Raw genomic sequence first — 26,773 nt, forward strand, 5'->3', positions numbered from 1 at the left:
ATATATATATAAAATTTTATATATATATATATATATATATATATATATATATATATATATATACACATACATATATATGTTTATCACTGCGTTTTGTCTATAACGAGAAGTAGTGTATGTATTTTGATTGATTGACGATCTAATTAGTTAACACTCTTTGCATATATATATATATATATATATATATATATTATATATATATATATATATATATATATATATATATATATATATAATATATATATATATGATTATTAGTATTCGTTTCTATATCAGCACCGGCTAAATTTCATCTGAAAATAACGTACTTGAAAAGATATCCTCATGAAAGAACAAAGGGAAAAGATTTCCGCACCAAAAGGTAAAACTGAAAACAAAGTCTTTTATCAAATAGGAAATTTGTAAATCTGTTGCTAAAGAGAAGGGAGTAAGATTGAAATCCGAGAGAATATTAAAAAGAATAACTGAATTTTTACTGCCTTGACTGAATTCAAAAGGCAAAACCTTCCCTTCAGGAAGAACTACCATTCCATACAATGATGCTTCCTGGAACCCCTGCAATCCAGGCAAGTGTCTCTTTCCGTCTCTTTCCACTGATACAACGGACACCAAACAGTCGAAGTTAATAAGTATATGAAATAAATAAAACATTTGTGGTCAGGTCTGGATGTGAATGATACGGAAGCCTTGAGGATAAATTCGTTTTATCCAGATTTTACTTTATTCGTGTGTTCGGTGAGGGAAGGGGAAGAGGAAAGGGAAAAAGAAGGGGGGGAAAATGTCCTCCATTTAGGCAGTGTGTTTGTTACAGAAGAATCTAAGGGGAAGGAAGGAGGGAATCTGTAAACCTGTTGGATTAAAGCTAAACGGATCAGCTTTGGGTAAAGCTTTCGTGGCTGAAGTACATTAGGCATCGCATTTATATGTTTACAGTAATACATCTACTAATATTTTTGGTGAAAATCATAAGTACGGTGACACTTTCAGGTTCTCTAAATGAAAAATAGCCTGTTATATTTTTTCAGGGTATGTTTATAAGTTTCATGCAGCAAGGAATTATGTTTGTGTACTATATTGTTGTAAGGTCATTTTCATTTAATTTTTTTTTCTGAAAAAAAAAAATATACAGAGAATGCTGATTAAATGTAAAGATGCAGTTGATTATAAGTGCCATAGTGGTCAATATATAAGAATGGTTAATAAATCCGACATCGGTATATTCATTACATATAATGAGAGCAGATAAAATCGAAAATTGAGAAAAATTTTGCTGCAACAAACATTACAATTTTCAGTCTCACCCAGATAAAAATATGACATTTTGGATCAATAAAGGAAACCAAATTGTAATTCCAATTCGGAAAAAATAAAACTATAAAAACTTTTCACTACACGAGAAGTGCAACGGGCTCCTCCTTCTGTGTTCCTGGTAAAAGCAACCTTTTGAAATGATCAGTGCACCTTTCTTTTTATCCACTCATATCTTCAGCTTCTAATGAATGATACAGTAACACGTATTCTTCAAAAACAAAAACAAAAATGTATGTGCAGAGAACGAAAACATGCCACAAATATTTTGTATAGGAGTGCCAAGGGATAAAGGGGAAAAAATCAGAATAGGAATAAGCGCTCCCATTCAATTTGGCCGAATCCAACGGAAAGCTTCGACATGTCCAGTGCACAAAATATTAAATATCCTACCGATTTTCAGTCAGTTTTCCTCGGCTTCTTCATTTATAGAGTTGGGGTAAAAGATCGTGAAACATGAGCCAGTTAATTGAAATTATGAATTATTCCTTGCCACAACGTAACTGTAATTTTACAGAAAGTCCATTTCTAATTTACTGTGTCGTATTTATGGAATATGAAACTGGAATGTTGTGTGATAAGATAACGCCTTTTTAAAAATTTATCGTTTATCTTCAAATATTAGTCACCCGTAATGATGATGATGTTTTGATTCTTTTCTGCGAACTTTCAAATTGGACGGGATTCAGGGACTACGGGATATTTCTATCTTTAAATTCCACCTTCCCCACTCCTTCCCTGACACCGCCTCACTTAACCCCAATAAACCAATAGGGCTATTTAAGTCATTATCCGATCTTTCGGAGCCAGAACTCAATGCAGTAAGATAGAGAAGGATGTTTATGAAGAGAACATCATCATATATATAAGGTTCGTTTGCATCCAACACCAACTCAAGTTGTCTCCCTGGAATCCATACTAAAAATAAATGCTATCCTCACTGCAGACGTCGGTCGCCTTGCTGATGTGCTCTGTAGCTTATTTTCTGAATAAGCTATTTGCAATTTGTTAACTCTGTGATATATATATACATATATATATATATATATATATATATATATATATATATATATATATATATATATATATATATATATATTATATATATATATATATATATATATATATATATATATATATATATATATATATATATATTATATATATATATATATATATATATATATATATATATATATATATATATATATATATATATATATGCAAGAAATCGTGATACTCAGTTCTATTAAAAATACAAACTTCCCAACGGAAATGTTTGAAACATATCTCAACTGATTTTCAGACTCCAGAATCTTAACTAGCAACAGGGAGCAATGTATTGTAGATGATCTATTAAGTAGTATTCTTTCTGGCAACGCAACGTCGCCTCATATTCAATGAAGCAGCCGTCGTCACTTCACTGTTATCACGATTTTTAGAATAATGCGAAAATCCTCTCGGCAGTTGCGTTTGTCTCTGCCTCCTGAAATATGCAATTGATTCTGAGCCAAGCCCATTGTGTTGCCACCCACGTCCAGATACCTCTGGATAATTCATGGCTTATAAATTACGAGCAAGTGTTCCTTAGCTGTGGGTGTGCGTATCTTAGTGGTATTTATTATCCAAAAGGCCTGAAGCTATATCCGTCCACATTATTATTTTCAGGTGCTTTGAACATTGTTGCTCTCGTTACATAAAGGAGAAAATACAACAAACGAAATTGGCTTTTCATCTATAAAAGTATTTCAGATATATCCCAAATGATAGTTTAAAAAGTTCCTCCTAACTAAAGGAAACGGTGAAGCTCAAAAATAAATCAAAACAACCTCTAATGATAACACATGAATAACTGATGATATTTTTCGTATCTGAGAGCTGGAGAAAACATTCGAAACGTCGACTCTTGCTCACAAAAGCGTAACTTTCAGTCATATGCAAGCCTTTATTACAGTAAATAAAAAGATTCACATTTATCAAGTTATATTCAATGAAATAATCTCTAGAGAGACTGGCCATAAGAGCTGATAGCGCCTCAGTGGCGTGGCTGGTATAGTCTTTGCCTGCCAACTCGGTGGCCGCGAGTTCGATTCTAGGGCATTCCATTGAGGGGTTAGAGATGTGTATTTCTGGTGATAGAAGTTCACTCTCGACGTGGTTCGGAAGTCACGTAAAGCCGGTGGTCCCGTTGCTGAATAACCACTGGATCCATGCAACGTAAAAACACCATACAAACAAACAAACAATCAATAAGGGCTGATCATGTGTCAATCTTAAAAAAAAGGTAAAAATGCAATCGAGTTTTCTGTACAGCTGCTATAATATGTAATCAAGGCCAACGAAAACGGATCATATCTTTCGGTGGTCTCGGTATGAGCCGGGCCTCTTTCAATTTTAACTACGATTATGGCGAACTGTAACCTTCAATAAAATAAAAACTTATGAGGCTATAATACTTTAATATGGCATGTTTGATGATTGTAGGGGGGATGATCAACATGCTAATTTGCAGCCTTGTAGCCTTAGTAATTTTTAAGATCTGAGGGCAGACAGAAAAAAAGTGCGGACGGACAGGCAAAACCGGCACAATAGTTTTCTCTTACAGAAAACTAAATGTATATTGTGTCCAAGTATTTTGTTTGAGCCAGATTTCTTCTAATGTTCTATTTCCCAATCCGGGTATTTGATTTCGCAAATCTTAGTACCAAATATAGGCAGAAAGTAAAAAAAAAAAAAAAAAAAAAAAACAAAAAAAAAAAAAAAAAAAAAAAACTTATATCCTTGTTAGGGTTTATCTAGAGGCAATGCCATCATTTGAGTAGCAAACTATAATGCAGGATCACTCTTCTGCCGTTGTAACTAAAGTACTATATGAAGCCACGCGTCCTGAGAGCTTACCGCCTCTCATATAGATAGAACCAGAGGCGGAAGTTGTGCTAAAAGCCGAATGACAGCTTCGGATCTAGCTCATTATATAAGGACTTAGGCTTGTCCATGATGGAAGTACCTGATGTACTCACTTGACGTTGGGACATTGAACACGATATGGGCTTTCTGAGAGATTACTTTAGTATGTCAAGCATATTGTCTTTCGGACTGATATCTTGTCTCTTTTAGTATTACAGTCTGCACGTGGATTTCACATAAGAACAACGTTTTCTGCTTATTGTAGTAAAAAAAAATTAAAAAGATAATTATGCTTAAGTAGCAAGAGATCTAAAATATTTCTATTTCATTATTTATTGGTGCAGACAACGAGTTTCCAAAGTAATTAAGTTACTCTAATTAGTCACTGTATCTCGATTTTCAATATAATTTAGTATGACCTGCGTTGAAATTATCTGGACATCAATCATTGCTCTTGATTGAAGTATAAACAAACCAGTACCCATACAACATTTCTCGTGCTCTCACACACGGACGCACACATACATAAGCTTATTTGTGCATTGTTTAAGAATACAGGAATAATTTCACTATCAGCTTATTGTAATGATAATCTAGACCTCACGCATGGTCGCGTCTTCATTAATTCCTTACCACGCTTCCACTCATGGCCTAAATTTGAATTCCCATAGTTTTCAGATGGCTGTTTGTTGAAAAAATAAAAAAAAGACACATTTACTGTGACTATTCAGCTAGGAGTGGTGCAATAAATATGTGTATGTTTATTAACCCTTCGTGGACTGGTGGGGTCCCTGAGATCCCCAGTGAGTCTTTGGTATGACATATCTCTTTCGCTATCTACTAAAAAAATACCCATATGCGATTAATTTTATCATTAGTGGTTTATGAATATTCACAAGTGTTAATAGCTTAGGATAATCAAATTTAAGGGAATTACAGTTAATAATATACCTCTGGGGTCCGTAGGGACCCCATCGGTCTTCCGTGTCCCTAATTCTTCTCTATTTTGTTTTGGTGCAATTCTAAAAACTGTCTTTTCTAAGTTTAGAGCACTCTGCCTAATCTACATATCAAATAATTTTTCCATAATATTATTTCTGAAGTAATTTATTGGGAACACTAAGGAAAAATGAACTGCAAATATCCCTATCATTTCAAGTATCGCAGTATCGCAAAGTGCAATCAACAATGTTTGGCTTCAGCAAAGATCACCATCTCATGATATGCAGCTATGTACCGAAGATCAATAAGGCAGTAATTTTACTGGGCACAATGCATTAAGACAATATGATACAAGAAGATGAACCTTTCAAACCCGATATGATTTTGGACTATAATGCAACAAAAGGTAGGGTTGATACCTTAGACCTCTTAGTCAAGAACTATGCTTGTAAAAAATCACCAATAGATGGCCTTTGGTTATTTTTTACTGGATGATTAATGTTGTAGGATATAATGTTGCTGTATGTTTCAGGGAAAAATTCCAATGTCTATACTGGAAACCAAAAGCACAGGAATTTTGTCTCTGACTTAGCTGAACAGCTTTGTAAGCCACAGATCTAGCGGCGTTTCAGAGATTTACGAGCTAATTTCCCTAGGCATATAATTCAATGTATGGAAGCCTTCATGAGTAAGGAAGACACAGCACTACTCTCTACAACCCAGCTCCAAGAAATCAAGAAAAGGCGTTGTTCCAAGTGTCCAAGGAAGCTGGACAAAAAAAAAAAAAAAAAAAAAAATCGTGCACTTCATGTGGTGACCCAGTGTGTGATGCACATTGTAACTTTATTTGTAAAGATTGCATATCAAATTTGCTTGATGTGTAAGTTGCATTGTGTCAAAAAGATCCAAAAACAATAACCTGTCTGCCTTTTTTGTCCTTAATTGCTAATATTTACTTGTTTAATTGAGGAGAATTGTAATTTTGTTAAAAAAAGGCATTTCTTTCACTTTTTTTTTCTTACACACAGATGGGACTTTTTTTACAATATATACAAAAAGGATATTGGGTTTCATCATAAAAGGTCTGAAGAATACACATTTAAAATTTAGCAATTCTGAGTTCATACATAATGTATTTATCTGACTCAAAAGAATGGGGTCCGTGTGGACCCCATTAGTCTTCTAGGTAATTTTGAACCCCCCAGTCCACGAAGGGTTAAGAGAATATTTTAATTTCGGGACCTTTTCTTCCTTAGTCATGGAGGACATTTCTGTCACTAAAAATCGTTATCCACCCAAGGAAACTCAGTCTGACAAAGAAATGATTACCTAAGTTTCTGCTATTTGGTGTATTATGATTTAGGGAATTTATCCCAAAGTACGATTCAAAATCAGGAATGTGTAAGGAAGATAAGGACGATTATTTTAATGATTTGAATACAACTAGAAAATCATATATTTTATGTCTAAAGATTTTTTAATGTTTTCATAGAAAGTAAATTCGATTTTTTACCGTAATTTAGGGCTGCCAGTCTAAGGACTGGGGTACTCTCGTCTATGCATCGTTTAAGACATTGATTGAGAGTAGTTAGACAGCAAGATCACGGGATTCAGAAAATGAAGTTAATGAAGTACAACGGTCAAAATGTGGAACTGAGAGAAAAACCCCATAATTGAACTAAGAGGTAATAGTTAGGTTTTGCAGCAAGATTGAAGAAAGGTAGCGGGAGTGAAGTTGAAGTGAAAGGCTAAAATTGGGCGGGGGAGGGTAGGAGGCGTTGGGTGGGGGTGGCATTTTAAGGTCAAAGTGATCCACGTGAGGTCCGCTGACGGTATCTATAAGGGGTATATTATTATTAAAGACTTTTGTCAAGTTGAAAAATTATGTTCTCAATATACGTCCGTTTCACAAATACCACTCGAGCAAAATGCTCACATTAGGTCTATTCGTTTATGATTAATTGTAGAAAATGGAAACCATTCCTCTTCTCATTATATGGGCTCTGATATAGACCATACAAGGCTAACGTTCTTTTAAAAACCGCTGTTACCTGTTCCATACAATGAGGAATTAATTATGTTAAAGCTCACATTGTCTTTCTTTTTGTCAGGTAGGAAATCCCTCTGTCATGTATCAAAAGCTTTTGCTAATTAAAACTTCATCGTTCCGAATTGACTCCTCTGGTGCTGGCCTTTTTCCGGTTTCCTGGAATTAGTAATTAAACCGATTTGACTAATTATCTGCACACTAATCATGGGCTTACATTTAGGAGGCAATGAACATTATTATATGAAATAGAAAGAGACTATTTATTCTAAGAAAAGAACCTTAAGCATCGAGGCTAATATGAACACGTTTAAAAGTACTGCTCATTTCTCAATTTGATCATATTTGTTATTATCAATGACTATGGATAACAGCATCAATTATTAGTCTGAATTGTCAGACTGCAATCTAAAGACATTAAACATTAGTTCCAGAAACAATTCATTGGAAATTTGAACCTACTACTCTATGCTAGGCAGTATATATATATATATATATATATTATATATATATATATATATATATATAGTATATATATATATATATATATCTATATATTTTACATATATACATACATATACATAATATACATACACACAAATATATATAGTATATATATATATATACTATATATATATATATATATATATATATATATATATATATATACTATATATATATATATATATATATATATAGTATATATATATATATATAGCATATATATATATATATAGTAGATATATATATATATATATATCTATATATAGTATATATATATATATATATATATATAGATAGTATATATATATATATATATATATATATATATATATATAGTATACTACTATATATATACTACTATATACTATATATATATATATATATATATATATAGTATATATAGTATACATATATATATATATCATCATCTCATATATATATAATATATATATATATAGTATATATATATATATATATATATATATATATATATATATATATATATATGCATTAATAAAGGTATAAGCCACAAAGGAAAGTGAAACACTGGAATAGCTGCAAGATCTTTCGACACAACGTCCTTTACTTAGCAGACTGACTGACATACATATGAAACAGAGAAGAGAAGAGAAGGAAGGGTCGTATAAGAGACAGATAGGGATTATAAGGAGATTAGTACCTAGAATCCAACACACCTGGAGAATTAGCAATCTTCCCAAAAGAACATAAACATGAGTACAATTTGAGAAGTTTACAAAAATATTAAGTCCAACTGCTCAGACACTGGGACAAGACAATTAAAGGATTATACAAGGTGGCAACTTACCACATTCAAACCTTTGGTAAACAAAAACTTAATCACAAACATTAAAAATACATATACAAAGAAAATATCTATCTGGCAACTAATTTGCATTTAAGTCTGTGATTGTATCTTTGAGGTCATTCTTAAACATGTTACAAATACAAGGGTCTAAATAAAATAGGTCATGACTAACATGAAAATTACAATGAGCAGTAATTTGTAATATGGCAGATTCTAAAAGATTTCATGATAAGACATCTTTTGATCTTGCATTTACTGGACTACCAATCCAGTTTATCCGGTGGTTGTTTTCGCTTAAATGAATGAATATTGCATTAGATGGTTGCCCAGTTTTGACGGAATATTTATGCTGTTTGAGTCTTACTTCTAAGCTCTTGTTATATTGCCCGACATAAAAGGAGGGGCAGTCCATACATGGAACTTTATATATGTCAGTCAGTCTGCAAAGTAAAGGACGTCGAGTCGAAAGATCTTGTAGCTACTTCAGTGTTTCACTTTCCTATGTGGCTTATAACTATATTATATATATGTGTGTGGTGTGTGTCTGTGCGTGTGTGTGAATGTGTATGTTTGTGAATACATGAAAGGTAGAAATTGAGCATTCAATGTATGTATGTATGTAACGCTTTGTTAGAACTATGGATTTTCCACCAGTTGTCCACCCATGAGCTTGAATCCAGAAAATGGTGTGGGAGCAGCAACATCATAGTGTTAAATAATGCGTTTTCGAATATATTTCCATTTAAAATTTAAGAGGTATTGAATTGTAAGTCATTTAATCCATTTTCCTTTCTTATTTCCGTTCTTCAACATTTTTAATGAGCTTTATTGTAATCATTTAGTGTCATTGCCTGTTCAGGCGATCATGCCGTTCTTTCCTTCATCTTAAATAATACCATATTTATTGACCATGCGCGCGCACACACATACACACACAAGCACATAAAAAATGGAACTCCCATACAGAAAGAATCTCATTTTATATTCCATTATATGCGTCTTTTTACTTCTCTTTAACAAGCAAGTAGATTAACCAACGAAAAAGAAAACATAATTGATTGGTTTCCTTTTCGATATTTTGGAGTAGTAACAGTTTATATATACTCCAAGGTTTACCTCCAACTCTCTCTCTCTCTCTCTCTCTCTCTCTCTCTCTCTCTCTCTCTCTCTCTCTCTCAGCTCCAAGATGCAGTGCAAGAGAAAAGTACTGTAGATACGCAAAATGAATAATTATGATGAAGGAAGATCAAATATATTGGAAAAGTTGGATTTTTTAATGTCAGAAATTCTGGAAATGAAGAAAAGAACAACATACCAGGACAGGAAAGAGAGATGGGAAAATCCTTATTATTACCCATATTAAATGAAGGAGATAACACGCAAACCATCATAGCGATGAATGCGCAGGGTTTAGTTACGAGTAACTCAAAAAGAAAAATAGAGTTTTTAGAAGAACTAACCCAAATTGAAAAGAAAATAGATATAATGAATATAGTGAAACCTGGTATTCCCAAGAGACTGGTAATGATGATCAAATAAAAGGGTTCCAAACTTATAGATCGGATGAAAAAAATAGGAATCAATGGGGAACCGCGATATATGGGAAAGACATAAAACAAGGAAAAATATATGAGAAATATAGTAACTCAGAATGTGAACTAATAGCGGTAAAATTTGAATCTGAAAAATTAATGAACATAGTAATATAAAGACCCCCTAATACTAAAGAGTTTGACACAATAATAGAAAAATTGGATGATATATGTAGAAATCACAAGGACTGGACTATTCTCCTATCCGGAGACTTTAACTTTCCTTTCGTAGATTGGAAAGAACGAAAAGGAGATTGTGATTGTATTTATATATATAAAAAAGAGTAACAGTAGTGCAGAAGATAAGAGGCAATTCGAAAAGCTATTAGATATGCTACTAGAATACAACATTCAACAAATAAATCACCTGCCAACAAGAAAGGAAAATACTTTAGACCTAGTATTTGTGAACGGGGTGAATTATGTTAAAGAAATAATAGTTTATAATGCGAGTATTTCAGACCATAATGTCATAGAATTAACAGTCCATTCCAAAGCAAGTGAAAACAGATACAAGTAAGAGATGAAAAAGTGGGAAGGATATGGAAAATACAATTTCTGCAGTAAAAACATAAAGTGATCAGAAATAAATGAAGAATTAAACAAAGATTGGGATAACATTTTCGTAAGTGATGATGTACAGGTAAATACGGATATATTATATAAAATAGAGAAAATAGTGGGTAAATATATACCGAAGAAGAAAAGTAAACATCAGTCATGCATACTAAGAGACAGAAGGATCTTGTTCCAGAAAATCAGAAAGTGGAAAAAAGCTCTTGCAAAAGAAAAGAATGCATGGAAAGGTAGAAAATACAGAACAAAAGATTATACAACCAAAAGAAAATGAAAAAAACGGGACTTGGAAGAAAAAACCCTAGTAAATATCAAGCAAAACCCCAAACTATTGTACTCATATGCGAAAAAGATGAATAAAAGAGGAACAGAAATAGGCCCTCTAAGAATTGAAGGGAGATTAACGAATGACAAAAAGGAAATGTGTAACATATCAGCAGAAAGTAGGAAGATGGGTAAAGAATTTTTACACAACAGGAAACGGATAGTTATTGCAAACGATGAGAAATCGGATGAAGCTAAGGTAATATCCAGTGTGCCACAAGGTACGGTGTTAGCTGCATTGCTGTTTGTTATTATGATTGCAGACGACAGTAATGTTAAGGACTCGGTAGTGAGTAGTTTCGCCGATGACACAAGAATAAGTAGAGAAATTACTTGTGATGAAGACAGGAACGCGCTACAAAGAGACCTTAACAAAGTATATGAATGGGCAGAGGTAAATAGGATGGTATTTAATTCTGATAAATTTGAATCAATAAATTATGGAGATAGAGAAGGAAAGGTATATGCATATAGGGGACCTAATAACGAGACAATCACTAATAAGGAAGCAGTTAGCAGTTAAAGACCATGGTGTGATGTTGAATAGGAACATGTTATGTAATGATCAAATAGCAATTCTATTGGCAAAATGCAAAGCAAAAATGGGAATGTTGTTACGGCACTTCAAAACAAGAAAAGCTGAACACATGATTATGCTTCATAAAACGTATGTTCGCAGTCCACTTGAATATTGCAATATGATATGGTACCCACACTATCAAAAGGATATTGCACAAATAGAGAGTGTACAAAGGTCCTTTACAGCTAGAATAGAAGAAGTTAAGGATCTTGACCACTGGGAAAGGCTACAATTTTTAAAATTATATAGTCCAGAAAGGAGAAGAGAACGCTACATGATAATTCAGGCATGGAAACAGATAGAAGGAATTACCGAAAACATCATGGAGCTAAAAATATCAGAAAGAGCAAGCAGAGGTAAATTAATAGTGCCCAAAACTAGACCAGGGAAACTAAGGAAAGCACACAGGACATTAATCTACTACGTACCAGCATCGGCAATGCAGCGTCTATTCAATGGGTTTCCAGCTCATCTGAGGAATATATCATGAGTGAGCGTAGATGTGTTTGAGAATAAGCTCGACAAATATCTAAGCTGCATCCCAGACCATCCAAGATTGGAAGATGCAAAATATACCGGAAGATGCATTAGCAACTCTCTGGTAGACATTAGAGGTGCCTCACACTGAGGGACCTGGGGCAACCCGAACAAGATGTAAAGTCTATAAGGTAAGGTAAGGTCTCTCTCTCTCTCTCTCTCTCTCTCTCTCTCTCTCTCTCTCTCTCTCTCTTTTAATTAAATGAGCTGAAATCCAATGATAAACAACTTGTGCAATTACGGTAAGGCTGATAATAATAACCAAAATAATCTCTAGAATTTTATCATCGCATCCGCAACCTTTCGAAATCCTAGTTCGCGAATAAATTTTTTAATCTCTTTGAAATCTTATTGTTTCACTTATATCAAAGGCAGTGTTTGTGATGATACTCAATACTTCAACAAAAGGTATAATTATAAAAGCTTTGGCAGTAATGTAAAATATATGATAAAATTGTTCGGGTGGTCTTTTTTCATAGATCTTTTGTAATTATCACAACGACTGTTGCATTATCTTTGATCTAGTGCTGTGACAATTCTCTGTCACTCCAAATATGAGAATAATATTCTTTGATTTTTCTGAATAGTTTTGCTCGTATACCTTTTATTTTTATTCTCCGTTTCAATAACCTTCGTTATTTATGTGACTTATTTAAACAAAAGAAAAACAACAGCTCTAACAGTACCGTAAAATAGTAGAATGAAACTGCTGTAAAATGCATTTGCTCCAGTTTTGTTAAATGATATATATATTTTAAGGTATTAAAAGGTAATATTTCCTACCATTTATTCTAATTTTAGATGCCTTGTATACATAAAAGGCTACATAAACACACACACTCTTTTTGTCAAAGAAGCTGCATTATGTTGATAAACATGACAATCTTTTAAAATCATGCACTTATCACTTGAAACAAAAAAAGTTATTCCAATATCGGAAGAGAATTACATGATATAACTATAATTATGAATGATCATTTTGTCATTACAGTTATTGAATTAGTCCTCATGGAATAACTTGCAGTTAATTATGTAAAATAAATAAAAAATAAAATATCGATAAGCAATTAATTTCAAGGAACAGGTGCTTGGTTTTTTGTTCAGGAAATAATTAAATAATTCCTCGAATTCTAACCCTTGCATATTTGTGGGGTTGCTCTCGTAATTAACAAAGGCTTTCTTCGGCAATTTGTCCTGTTAATTAGAATAGACGGCTACCTAGTTTTGTAACAGGAATACTAACTCCATTTTATGCTGTATTGTCTCATTTTGATTTCAGTATTAAAATTTTTCCTCTGTGTATTTCATTATCGGTTTTATAATTTCAAAGCCTGTTACTGCAGTAGTTAATAGCGATCTTACTTTGTCAATCTCCTTTTATCATCTTCGTCGCCTTAAACTTTATCTTGAAAATTAAGTATCGTCAAAATATGTTTTTAGTACAGAGTCGCAATGAATAGTTGTTAGAATAATAATGTATGTTAAATTTTAACATTCATTAAATAAATAATTGAATTTAGAATATACACATTTTATTTTTACGGTCAATTTGTTAGGCAATTTATGTTTCACTTTTAAAAGAAAAAGCCGCTGAAACGGCGATATTACTAGACAGTAAACGACTGGCTCTTCTTCCTTAATAATGATGCCTTTCTAAGGTACTAAACCTCTGAAGTACTTCACAGTTGATATGGAGAAGAAGATAAAAAGGGAACGAGCTCTGTAAAACAAGACGGATGTTTGGTGTCCATAAATAAAAATTAAAGAACGGAAAGCAGCCAGCCTAGGCAAACCCCGCATGATTGTCACTCAGTTTTGGTCTAAACGTTTTTTTGTTACCGTGTATATCTATAATATTTGCATATTGCATTATTGACAATTATGGTGTCGTGGATGCTATAAAATATAACGCAAGTCCATGTGCCCGTGACTTTAATTATAGTTAACCAAACCTAAGAGAAAACATATGAGAACGACAACCAGTGATAAAAGAGGAAACAGATGTAAAGGCTTTCTCTCTCTCTCTCTCTCTCTCTCTCTCTCTCTCTCTCTCTCTCTCTGACCGTAACGAATGCGCAAACAAGAGATCAAAAAGGTTTGATCACTCATAGTTTGTCGATGTAGCCACATTTCGCAGAAATCCGTGGGTCTGTTGACGTCGCCGCTACGTACGGTCCCTGGTTGCATCTCTACCTGGAAATACCGTTTCCTGTCTGTGATCACAACATCAAAGTTTCCCGTCAGTGCGAACACTTTAGAAATTCTGTTATGATCCACCTGTTTCGCTTCAGTTGATTCCATTCTGCTCATTGTTTCTTTACGACGGAAAGCATCATCAGGAAATTAAAATGATTATGTGTGTGTGCGTGTGTGTGTGTTTTATAATTGATTTCTGTTTTGGTGTTAAAATAGTCCTTCACAAGTAATGTTGAGCTACACATACATAACAACGAAAATAAACTCAGTTGTGATCTTTGCTGAGTAATAGGTATGGTTGCCAGACAGTGGTGTTATGGAAATGTGGAGGATATTAACTTGTCATGAAAGCGAATAGTCATTTTTTTATATAATATTTTTGATCCTGGATAGTCAGTCTTTCATTAAAACAAGACACCCGGTATCTTCTATAAAAGATTGCTTTCTTACAAGCAACGATGGTCGTTGTATCTTGCACTATTTTCCATTAGATATGGTATAGGTTCTCATAAAGTTATGTGCTATTGAATGTTTGGTTTGCGACATGCAATATCCTAGTAAATTTAATAACGTAAACACGCATATAACATATATATATATATATATATATATTATATATATATATATACATATATATATATATATATATATATATATATATATATATATATATATATATATATGTATATATATACATACATACATACATACATATATATATATATATATATAATATATATATATATATATATATATAGTATATATAAGTCATATCACTTTTTCCGTGATTCATATACATATCGAGCTACGAGTCTTTATACTAATTCGCTCTACCCCCTCCGGAATTATATTTTCATATAATTAACGAAGAATTTTTTTTCTCGATAATTACTTTGCCTGGTCGGATGCGAATTCCCGGGATCCTTTCAAATCCAGGACGTCATGAAGCTTTTACCTACTACTACCGCAGAAAAGCTTAAGTTCCATGACGGGGCCTCTCACCCTGAAATACCTTTCGCGCAGGTAATTCGTTGGTTTGGAGACAACATCAACCCCACTCGACTCCGGTGTGGTAGTGCTGACAGCACGAGCCAATCTATAAGTCGATCACTCCCGGGATCCATATTTACATATAAATCCGAGCTACAATGTCCTTTTAATATCTAATTTCGTCTACTCGGAATTAATATATCCATATAGCTTAACTTTTGAGGGGAATTTTTTTTCTCGATAATAGACTTGCCCGGATCGGGTCGCGATCGGGATCCTTTATCCGAACGTCATGAGGCTTTTACCTACTCACTCCGCGAGAGCTAAAAGTTCATGACGCCTCTCACCCTGAAATACCTTTCGCGCGCAGGTAATTCGTTGGTTTGGAGACAACATCAACCCACCTCGACTCCGGTAGTGTTTGTAGTGCTTTTGACAGCACGTAGCCAATCTATAAGTCATATCACTTTTCCGTGATTCATATACATATATCGAGCTACAATGTCCTAATATTCTTATCACATTTCATTTGTGTACAGGAGTTAGGTAAGGGTTTTTGTTTGTCCCTCTTCCTCCAAAATAAGTTCTCGGTTTATGGCAGCTGTCGAGGTTTGCATTTCCACCCACTACATAAATCCCATACCATATGGGCTATACCGTTCCTAGTAAATGGAGCTAAAACGATTGCAGCGTTTTATGTAACCAGTGCGATAGAAATAGAAGTTACGCCTTTCTTACTTTCTTCTATATATATATATATATATATATATATATATATATATATATATATATATTATACTATATATATATATATATATATATATATATATATATATATATATATAGATACAAAATATTTGATATATATATATTTTTTTTTGGGGGGGGATGAGGAGGCTTGTTGCAGAGAGATGAAATATCAAAGAAAAAAAGCATTACAGTTTTTAATAGAGTACCGAGCTTTTATTTTTTTCTTCATAGTATAATATAGTTTTAAATTGGAGAGAAAGATAGTGTTTCCATTAAGTTGACAATACAAAAAATCACTTGGATAATCATGTTCCGAAATGATAGGCATGGAAGAATGAATATGAAAAAATATTTAACTTCGTGGTTCTCTCATATCAGTGAGCGTCAGCGTGAATGATCAGTTCAGGCATAAGCGAATTATTTCGCTTGTATCGTAAATACCAAAATGTTCCGAATTTTTGTTTGCTATATTCTGCTGGAGCTTTACATAGTGTAATGGAAAACGACGCCACAAACTACAGAGCTATGATTCCCCAGAATACGTGGATTAGAGGAGTGACAGTTTCCTGAGTGAGAGGGTAAATACCTTTGAATTTCCGAAGCCTGGAATTCTCTTTCCCTTTCATCCTGGAACATTATAAGATTTCCATTACCCTTCACGAAATAGTAAGACACTGGAAAGGGGAATTGCCCTTTATAGATGAGCAGGTGAAGGATTTCAAACACTCAGGTATTGAGAGGTTATCATTTGTAAAGGATGGCGATTCAAGTAACGATATTTTTCTAGATTTTATGCTGGATTAATTCGAACATTATCTCTCTCTCTCTCCTCTCTCTCTCTCTCTCTCTCTCTCTCTCTCTCTCTCTCGAATTTTTACTATCTGAGGCTATAAGACCACTTCAACTTTAATGATTATGCATTGTTGATCATTATATATACAAATATATTGAACAATTTTTACCCTTTAATAAATGTCTTCAGTAGAAGTTGGTTTTATTGTTCTGTGAAAAATTACCTTAGCATTCACAGTGTTAGTGGAAAATTAGTTTTCATTTTCATGCAAGTTTTCACCTATATATTATTGCCATTTATATAATTTTGCACAAATTTCATTTAAATATTTACCATTTGTTATTGATATACACATGCCAGTAATGGTTTATGCAGCTGGAGTTGTTTGGAAGTAAACAACTACTATTTGTGTGTGGCTATTAATATGAGCTTGGGTGACTCAATTAAAATGTACGTGTGATGTTCAAAGCAGTTCATAACTCTCAATGTTTTTATTTTTAGTGTGCATTGAAGTTTTAGTTTATTAACATTATTTTTCAACTAAGGATTTTGAATTCCGGAAGAAATGGTCACTGAACCATAACTATTTCGCAAGGACGTTTCGGTTATTATTTCTGAACTGGCAGTATAATGATAGAAAATTTTCAACATTCATACATCTCTCTCTCTCTCTCTCTCTCTCTCTCTCTCTCTCTCTCTCTCTCTCTCTCGATGAAGTTTTATCAGTACATAATACAAAAGCTTAGGGAGATTAAAAAAAACAAATTCATAAATGCGTATCATTACCGCCGGGTCTAAACCATTTACATCTGATGTGTATGATCAGAAGGCTATCTTTGCATTAAGTCATTCTTTGAAAGTATCTAGTTCTAAACGAGTGAGATTTAGCTGCATTCTAATGTTGTTGACTTCCTGCAAACGTTCTTATTTGTTCTGCAATCATTCAAGTCAATATTTATCTACGATTCACCCCGCAGTGGTAGAAATTCTTACAAGTTTGTCTTTGCCTTCTGTCTTTTTATCTTTTAAATGGTAAAGCTGAAAAAGAAAGAGTAAGCGAAATGTGATATCGAGCTTTTATTCATTATTTCTATAGTCGAGTTGCTATATTTATTTTCTACAAATATTTAAGTGTTATAAGGCACAAGATATCGTCCTCAAAATTATACGAAAGTCATTCATTCATTTTCAATAAACATTAAGATACTTAGTCACACAGACGAGTGAATCAGATCATTTATATTTTCATTGATTATTTCTGTTCTAGAATAAAAACCTTTAAGATCGGTGATTAAGTGATATTCATAAGTAATGCAAAAATCTTTTTAACTTTAGAAAAATTGTTTCTCACTTTTATCGCTGGATGCTTTGTAGTTCTTCCGTGATTTGGTCAGTTTTAAAGAATTATAAATTTTATCGAGATATTTAAAGAAAAACAATACAAAGAAAATTTTATGGACTCCAGAACTTGCCTTTCACCTTTCAAGTATATATTTCGTAATAATAAATTGTAAGAAAGAATAGGAAATAGAGAGCTGTAGAAAATAATATTTTAAATTCAAGTCTCATTTTTTGGTAAAATTTAACAAGAAAATTTCAAATTCGATTTATTCTAATATGAATTATTTACTATGAAACCTTCCCCCCCTTTCTCTCTCTCTATCTCTCTCTCTCTCTCTATCTCTCTCTCTCTCTCTCTCTCTCTCTCTCTCTCTCTCTCTCTCTCTGTGAGTGTGGTGCCAGTTTTCGAGATGTATAATCTTTAAAATGATATTCACTTTTGTGATACCTAATAAGGTTCAATGATTGAAGCATTCATTTTTTCACCAATTAATTTTCCCTCTCTCCTCTGAAAGGAGTTAATTGAATTCCAATAAATTATATTTTTTCGCCGTCTGTGATCACCTAAGAAGCTGAGAAAAATTTCTTGATTTGGAAAATTAATGACGCATTTTACGCAGAATTGATTTACCTCGAAATATTTGCGTTTTATGTTAAACGAGGGAGATGATTTGAATATTGAAATGAAAGCCCGCACTTGCATGTGTTAAGAAGGTTCTTTCTCATGTTCTCTCTGCTTGGCTGAGCTCGGTGAATTCCAGGGCCTAAAAAGTAATTATCAAAAGATTGGTTCTTTGATGGCTTTTTACAGGTCTTTCTTTAGACCATTTCATTAAAAAAAATCATACGATATTTTTCCATTTTGTAACAGCAGGAATGAAAATTGTATTTGTGTATGAACAGGTCTCCTTTCGTTGCTTGATTATGCTGCATAGATAAATGTGGGGAGAAAAAAAAAACATTAAAATAAATTAATGGAAAATATCACAACTTTATCACCAGAGTCTTCATTATGAAGATTTTAAAAGACATTAATTTTCAATTAGTATTCATACCCTGGAACTTGAGGACATAACTGCAATCAATTTTTCATTTTACTAAGCTTATCCCTTGTCAATATAATGAGCTCAGGAATAGTTGAATAAATTGTTCAAAACTGGATTTCACAGAAAGCCCAGTAATTCATGCATGCATCCTGATTATACTTAATAACTGCCTTTTCCACACTGCGAGATTAAGGGCATATCTCTTGGTGTAATTAAGTCAAGTGTGACTGCTGTTTCTCATAAATTCATCATCGCTTAGTATATAATAAGATATTTCACGATAAACTTTATTATATTCCCGTCTTTATCATATATACCTGCGCACACTATAGTAAAGTATATTTACCTGTTTTTTTTAAAGAGATAGTTTCGGATGATGAATTCCTAAGCAAATGTCACATATAATCGGAACTGCATGTTTTAGTATTTGATTATTAGCAATTCAGTAGTTATAAAAGATATTTTTGTTCATTCTCTACTTTTTTGGTAACAACAACTAAGTGTCAAGTTTAGCGGCAAATAAATGGTTTCATTGATTTGAAGGTAAGAACTAATGTGCGGGAGGATCCAATATACTGTTATAGTATACATTATTATTATTATTATTATTATTATTATTATTATTATTATTATTATTATTATTATTATTATTATTATTATTATTATATTATTAATTATTATTATTATTATTATTATCAATTAGTTATTTATAACCATATATATATATATATATATATATATATATATATATATATATATATATATATATATATATATATAGATATATATATATATATATATATATAGATATATATATATATATATATATATATATATATATATATATATATATATATATATATATATATATATATATATATAATATATAATATATATATATATATATATATATATATATATATATATATATCCCAGTACAAAGTTACATAGCTGAGAAGCAAATGAGTGATTTAATTAATGTGTAAATTCTTTCCAGACGCAAAACGAATCTTTGCATTTGTAAAGACTACTTTAGCTTTTAATCATTTTGTTGTCGGACTACCGAGAGCAGTTAAACAGAGCACAGTTTTAATGCAAAAGTTTTGGCCACCATCACGTTTTCCCATTAAAACTTTTTCTCTCCCTCCACTGATCCGAAACAAAAAATTGTCTTCGTATAAGAACTTGATTAAGGTTCGAGAAAGACCGCGATCTTTTTAATATGTTTTCTTTACAAGAGGTGCTACGATATAACTATATTGTTATAGTGACCAGTGGTCATTTCCTGTGATAAAAGCTTCAAATCTGCTTAAAGATGCTGAAAGCTTTTTTATTTTTTTCATGTTCATCGCGAAGCAGAGTAACATTACTAAGTAACTGAATGATTCCTTTGCATTATTTCATTCTACGACAATCAGATTAACTTTATTGAGTAAAAGAGGCAGTGTTTCTTTTTTATTGTTAAGAGTTTTAGCTTTTTATATTCATGTAATTCAAATTGGTGTTTCACTCTTATGTCATCGAGGTATCCGCGATCCTCATTCGGCTTAGACATCATTATATCGTACAAAAAAGAATAATAAAAAATGTTGAATTTAAGTTACACTGACTTAAGATAATTAAGGGTTCTGTATATTGTATAATTTCATTTCTAGACCCTTCAAGTAAGACACACACGTGTACACCTATATATATATATTATATATATATATATATATATATATATATATATATATATATATATATATATTTATATATATATATATATATATATATATATATATATAATATATATATATATATATATATATATATATATATATATATATATATAGATATATATATATATATATATTTTTTTTTTTTTATATATATATATATATATATATATATAATATATATATATATATATATATATATATATATATATATATATATATTATATATATATATATATATATATATATATATATTATATATATATATGCAGGTGGGCCAAAAGTAGCCTCACAGCTTAAAACAGAATAAAAAATAATTTATTAAAACGCATAAAATTTTTCAGACATGAATAAGTGGCATATTTAAGAATGAGTGACATGAAAAGGATAAAAATAAGTAGCATGTGAATAATGGCACAGTATTAATTTTCTATTGAAGAGTACTTTGAATGAGAAACAGTTCATTAAGTAACGTGAGGCTACTTTTGGCCCACCTATATATATGTTACACGTGTGGTCAGCATCCGGGAGTAAATCATTAGTTGCTTTTTAGCTCATCAAGTGGACATTGAAACATTAAGGGTGCGTTTGTGTGAATATTATATATATAGATATAATATATATATATATATATATATATATATATAATATATATATACTATATATATATATATAGATAATCACACAAACGCACCCTTAATGTTTTAATGTCAACTTGATGAGCTAAAGGCAACTAATGATTTACTCCCGGATGCTGACCGCTCGCCTCATTGAACGTCTTAATTGGCATCAGTGACACGTGAGGATTTTAGTGATGTTTCTCAGGTGATCACTTCATAAAGCTTTGCTGTTACTTTGAGGAATTCACTGATATTTTATTCGTGATTCTTTTGATGGGATACTGTGTGTGATTCACCGAGATATGTGAGAATTGTACCGTTAGTCATTCATCTTTACATACATCAGTGCCAACAACCAACCTGCAGTGTCGTGAGGTTAGCAGAGTTTCGTCGTTATATTGTTATGAATGATATTAAACTAACCTTTAATGGACAAAAGAGCTTTTTATTGTAAGAGCGAAAGGGGCTGAATAAGTTTAAAGTATGAAATAGCACTCGTTGCTGGAATATACTCACAGAGATGCTTCGTTTTCACATTTCTTTTAGTTGCCAGTCGGTAATAATGTTTCTCTACTGCGGAACATTAAAAGCAACCGCCGCCTGGTTGTACTACCATCGCCACATGCTGACCGATATACTATACTCTGTAATGTAGAGGTTCTTTCTGATGATATTTGGATTATATTTCCCGTTACAAAATCACAAACTGATTGTAAACACAACAGATCATCACATCCCTGAAGTTATGACACTATGTTTTGTTTGCTTGCTTGTTTATCAACCGTTTTGAGAAAAAAACATCATTTAACATGCAAGATTAATTCATGAAGATTTGTTTATCCCTTGATTTATCCACTATTATTGGAATTATTTTGAAAAGGCAATATCCGTTTCCATTAACAAATGAAAATGATAATCATGCAGCTCTAATTTCAGAGGCTTAATGCTTCTACAGGTACGCATTTCATGAGCTAATTAAAAAAAATTAAGGAAAGTAATACAGATGGGAAGAACAATTAGACAAATTAACGCTCATAAAATAGACAGCAAAAATGAGTTTTGAGTGTTTTAGAGCTGTAGAGGTGTCATGATTAATTCATTAAAACATGGCTTTTTCATAGAACCTTTTATATCAAGCACTTTAACTGGTAAAGTAGCCAACCGTCTTTATTTTTCACTGATAGATGCCCAGGCATATATCGAAATTGTGAACTGAACTGCCTTATTTATGACAATGAATCGAGCTCATTCATGAAGAGAGTTAATACAATCTAAAATTTTATAAGGCAAATGAAATCCTAAGATTATTTATTTTTTCTCCGTTCGGTTTCGTGACTCGTCCAAGTAATATTGCTTAAAGACAACCATGGCTGGGGAAAGTAGGGAAAACAGATTTTACTATTTACTTCCATTGTCACTCAAGTATAATTGAATTTCAAGAAATACAAAAGAGTATTAAGTAACCCTTTACATTAAATTAATATAAAAGTTATAGGAATATCAAGAACAGGAACATAATTATTTTTAATTTTTTAAATTAACAGAACACAAATTTCCTGAATTTTCCTAATGTCATTAAACTTAACTCGTATTTTTGAATGACTATTTTTTGGACGCAAAACGTTTAACTCATTGTTAATGATGAAATTATAGCCGTGTTGCAAATGCTCCATAAATATTTTAACAGAAAAGACCAAAAATAAAAAAAAAGAATAATAATTAAAATAAGGATGAAGAAAAAATATTTAAATAAGAATTTAAAAAGAAACCCAAAAAAATTAAGAAACAAAAATAAATAGGAAACCTATAAAAAAAAACAAAAAAAAAGAAATCATTAAGAATTAAACAAATAGAAGAAAAAAAATAAACCCCCCCCCCAAAACTTCATCAAAAAGAAACCGTGTTAAATGAGATTATTGCCATGTTGAATTCTGTTGTTCCCAAGCATATGATGGAATAAGCATGGTGATATTTTTTAATTTCCATTGTGAGAAGTATCATCATTACCGAGTTTTGATATTTTCAAAGTGTTTAACTAAAATAGGTCACCAACTCCCAAAATTCATCCATTACTTGTCGTTATAGACCAACGTCCGGTGGATAAATCTATTATAATATATATATATATATATTATTTATAATATATATATTAGATAATTATTATATAATATAATATATATATCATACATACAGACATTAGATAGTATATGTAAATTTATTAATATATAGATATATTATATTATATAATAAGATATATATATAATATATATATACATTAAACTGTATCGACGCACAAACTGTTCTGTTTTGTCATTAATACAACTTACTAAAAGGACCTCATTCAAACTGGATTGTATCAAGCCGAGCTATTTAAGTTCACCCAAAAGTTACAAGCTTTCGAAAATAAGACAGTCATCACTGTCAAGTACCGGTAAATTACCGGACATGCTGTCCCAGCTTTCTTTATATGTGTGTGTGTGTGTGAAGGCAGTTTGAATGGCGTCTGGTAGCAATATCTACATATAATTGTTATATATATATATATATATATATATATATATATATATATATATATATATATATATACATAGTTCCATTTCGTTATTGAAATCTCAAAATTCACTTTTTTTCATCGTTTCTATGATAACTACCATAATCTCATGTGGAAAGCCATTTCAGAACTGAGTGTGAATGGAATATTTGAAAAGGATTTATCACAAACAGGTTATGTAAGAGGGAACGTGGTCGGCGGTGATTTGAATGGCATGGAATGGAAGTTGTGAAAAATGTAATGTTCTTCAGAAGGAAACGAGGTTTGTGTAAACTTAGATTTAATGTATATATATGAATTATTAGTATTCGGTTTATATATCAGCACCGACTAAATTTCATCTGAAAATAACGTACTTGAAAAGATATCCTCATGAAAGAACGAAGGGAAAAGATTTACGCACCAAAAGGTAAAACTGAAAACGAAGTCTATTATCAAATAGGAAATTTGTAAATCTGTTGCCAAAGAGAAGGGAGAAAGATTGAAATCCGAGAGAATATCAAAAAGAATAACTGAATTTTTACTGCCTTGACTGAATTCAAAAGGCAAACCCTTCCCTTCAGGAAGAACTTCCATTCCATACAGTGATGCTTCCTGGAACACCTGCAATCCAGGAAGTGTCTCTTTCACTGATAAGGACACAGTCGAAGTTAATAAGTATATGAAATAAATAAAACATTTGTGGTCAGGTCTGGATGTGAATGATACGGAAGCCTTGAGGATAAATTCGTTTATCCAGATTTTACTTTATTCGTGTGTTCGTGAGGAAGGGAAGGGGAATGGGAAGGGAAGGGAAAGGAAGAAGAAGAGGGGGAAAATGTCCTCCATTTAGGCAGTGTGTTTGTTACAGAAGAATCTAAGGGGAAGGAAGGAGGGAATCTGTAAACCTGTTGGATTAAAGCTAAACGGATCAGCTTTGGGTAAAGCTTTCGTGGCTGAAGTACATTAGGCATCGCATTTATATGTTTACAGTAATACATCTACTAATATTTTTGGTGAAAATCATAAGTACGGTGACACTTTCAGGTTCTCTAAATGAAAAATAGCCTGTTATATTTTTTCAGGGTATGTTTATAAGTTTCATGCAGCAAGGAATTATGTTTTGTGTACTATATTGTTGTAAGGTCATTTTCATTTAATTTTTTTTTCTGAAAAAAAAAATATACAGAGAATGCTGATTAAATGTAAAGATGCAGTTGATTATAAGTGCCATAGTGGTCAATATATAGAATGGTTATAAATCCGACATCGGTATACTTCATTACATATAATGAGAGCAGATAAAATCGAAAATTGAGAAAAATTTTGCTGCAACAAACATTACAATTTCAGTCTCACCCAGATAAAAATATGACATTTTGGATCAATAAATGAAACCAAATTGGAATTCCAATTCGGAAAAAATAAAATTATAAAAACTTTTCTCTACACGAGAAGTGCAATGGGCTCCTCCTTCTGTGTTCCCGGTAGAGGCAGCCCATTGAAATGATCAGTGCACATTTGTTTTCATCCACTCATATCTTCGGCTTCTAATGAATGGCACAGTAACACGTATTCATCAAAAACAAAAACAAGGGATTAGGGGAGAAAAAATCAGAATAGGAATAAGCGCTCCCATTCAATTTGCCCGACTCAACGGAAAGCTTCGACATGTCCAGTGCACAAAATATTAAATATTCTACCGATTTTCATTCAGTTTTCCTCGGCTTCTTCATTTATAGTGTTGGGGTTAAAGACCGAGAAACATGAGCCAGTTAATTGAAATTATGAATTATTCCTTGCCACAGCGTAACTGTAATTTTACAGCAAGTCCATTTCTAATTTACTGTGTCGTATTTATGGAATATGAAACTGGAATGTTGTGTGATAAGATAACGTCTTATTTTTAATTTATCGTTTGTCTTCAAATATTAGTCACCCGTAATGATGATGATGTTTTGATTCTTTTTCGGAACTTTCAAATTGGACGGGATTCAATGACTACGGGATATTTCTATCTTTAAATTCCACCTCCCCCCCCCTCTCCTTCCCTGACACCGCCTCACTTAACCCCAATAAACCAAAAGGGCTATTAAAGTCATTATCCGATCCCTCGGAGCCAGAACACAATGCAGTAAGAGAGAGAAGGATGTTTATGAAGAGAACATCATCATATATATAACGTTCGTCTGCATCCAACACCAACTCAAGTTGTCTTTCTGGAATCCATCACTAAAAATAAATGCTATCCTCCCTGCAGACGTCGGTCGCCTTGCTGATGTCCTCTGTAGCTTATTTTTCTGAATAAGATATTTGTTAACTCTGTGATATATATATATATATATATATATATATATATATATATAATATATATATATATATATGTGTGTGTGTGTGTGTGTGTGTGTGTGTGTGTGTGTGTGTGTGTGTGTGTGCAAGAAATCGTGATACTCGGTTCTATTAAAAATACAAACTTCCCAACGGAAATGTTTGAAACATCATATCTCAACTGATTTTCAGATTCCAGAATATGCATTCGTTATGTTCTAGTAGCAAAGGGGATTTTGGAGAATCTTAACTAGCAACAGGGAGCAATGTATTGTAGATGATCTATTTTAAGTAGCATTCTTTCTGGCAACGCAACCT

Source organism: Macrobrachium nipponense, chromosome 11 (genome assembly GCF_015104395.2).
Source record: "Macrobrachium nipponense isolate FS-2020 chromosome 11, ASM1510439v2, whole genome shotgun sequence".
NCBI lineage: Eukaryota > Metazoa > Arthropoda > Malacostraca > Decapoda > Palaemonidae > Macrobrachium > Macrobrachium nipponense.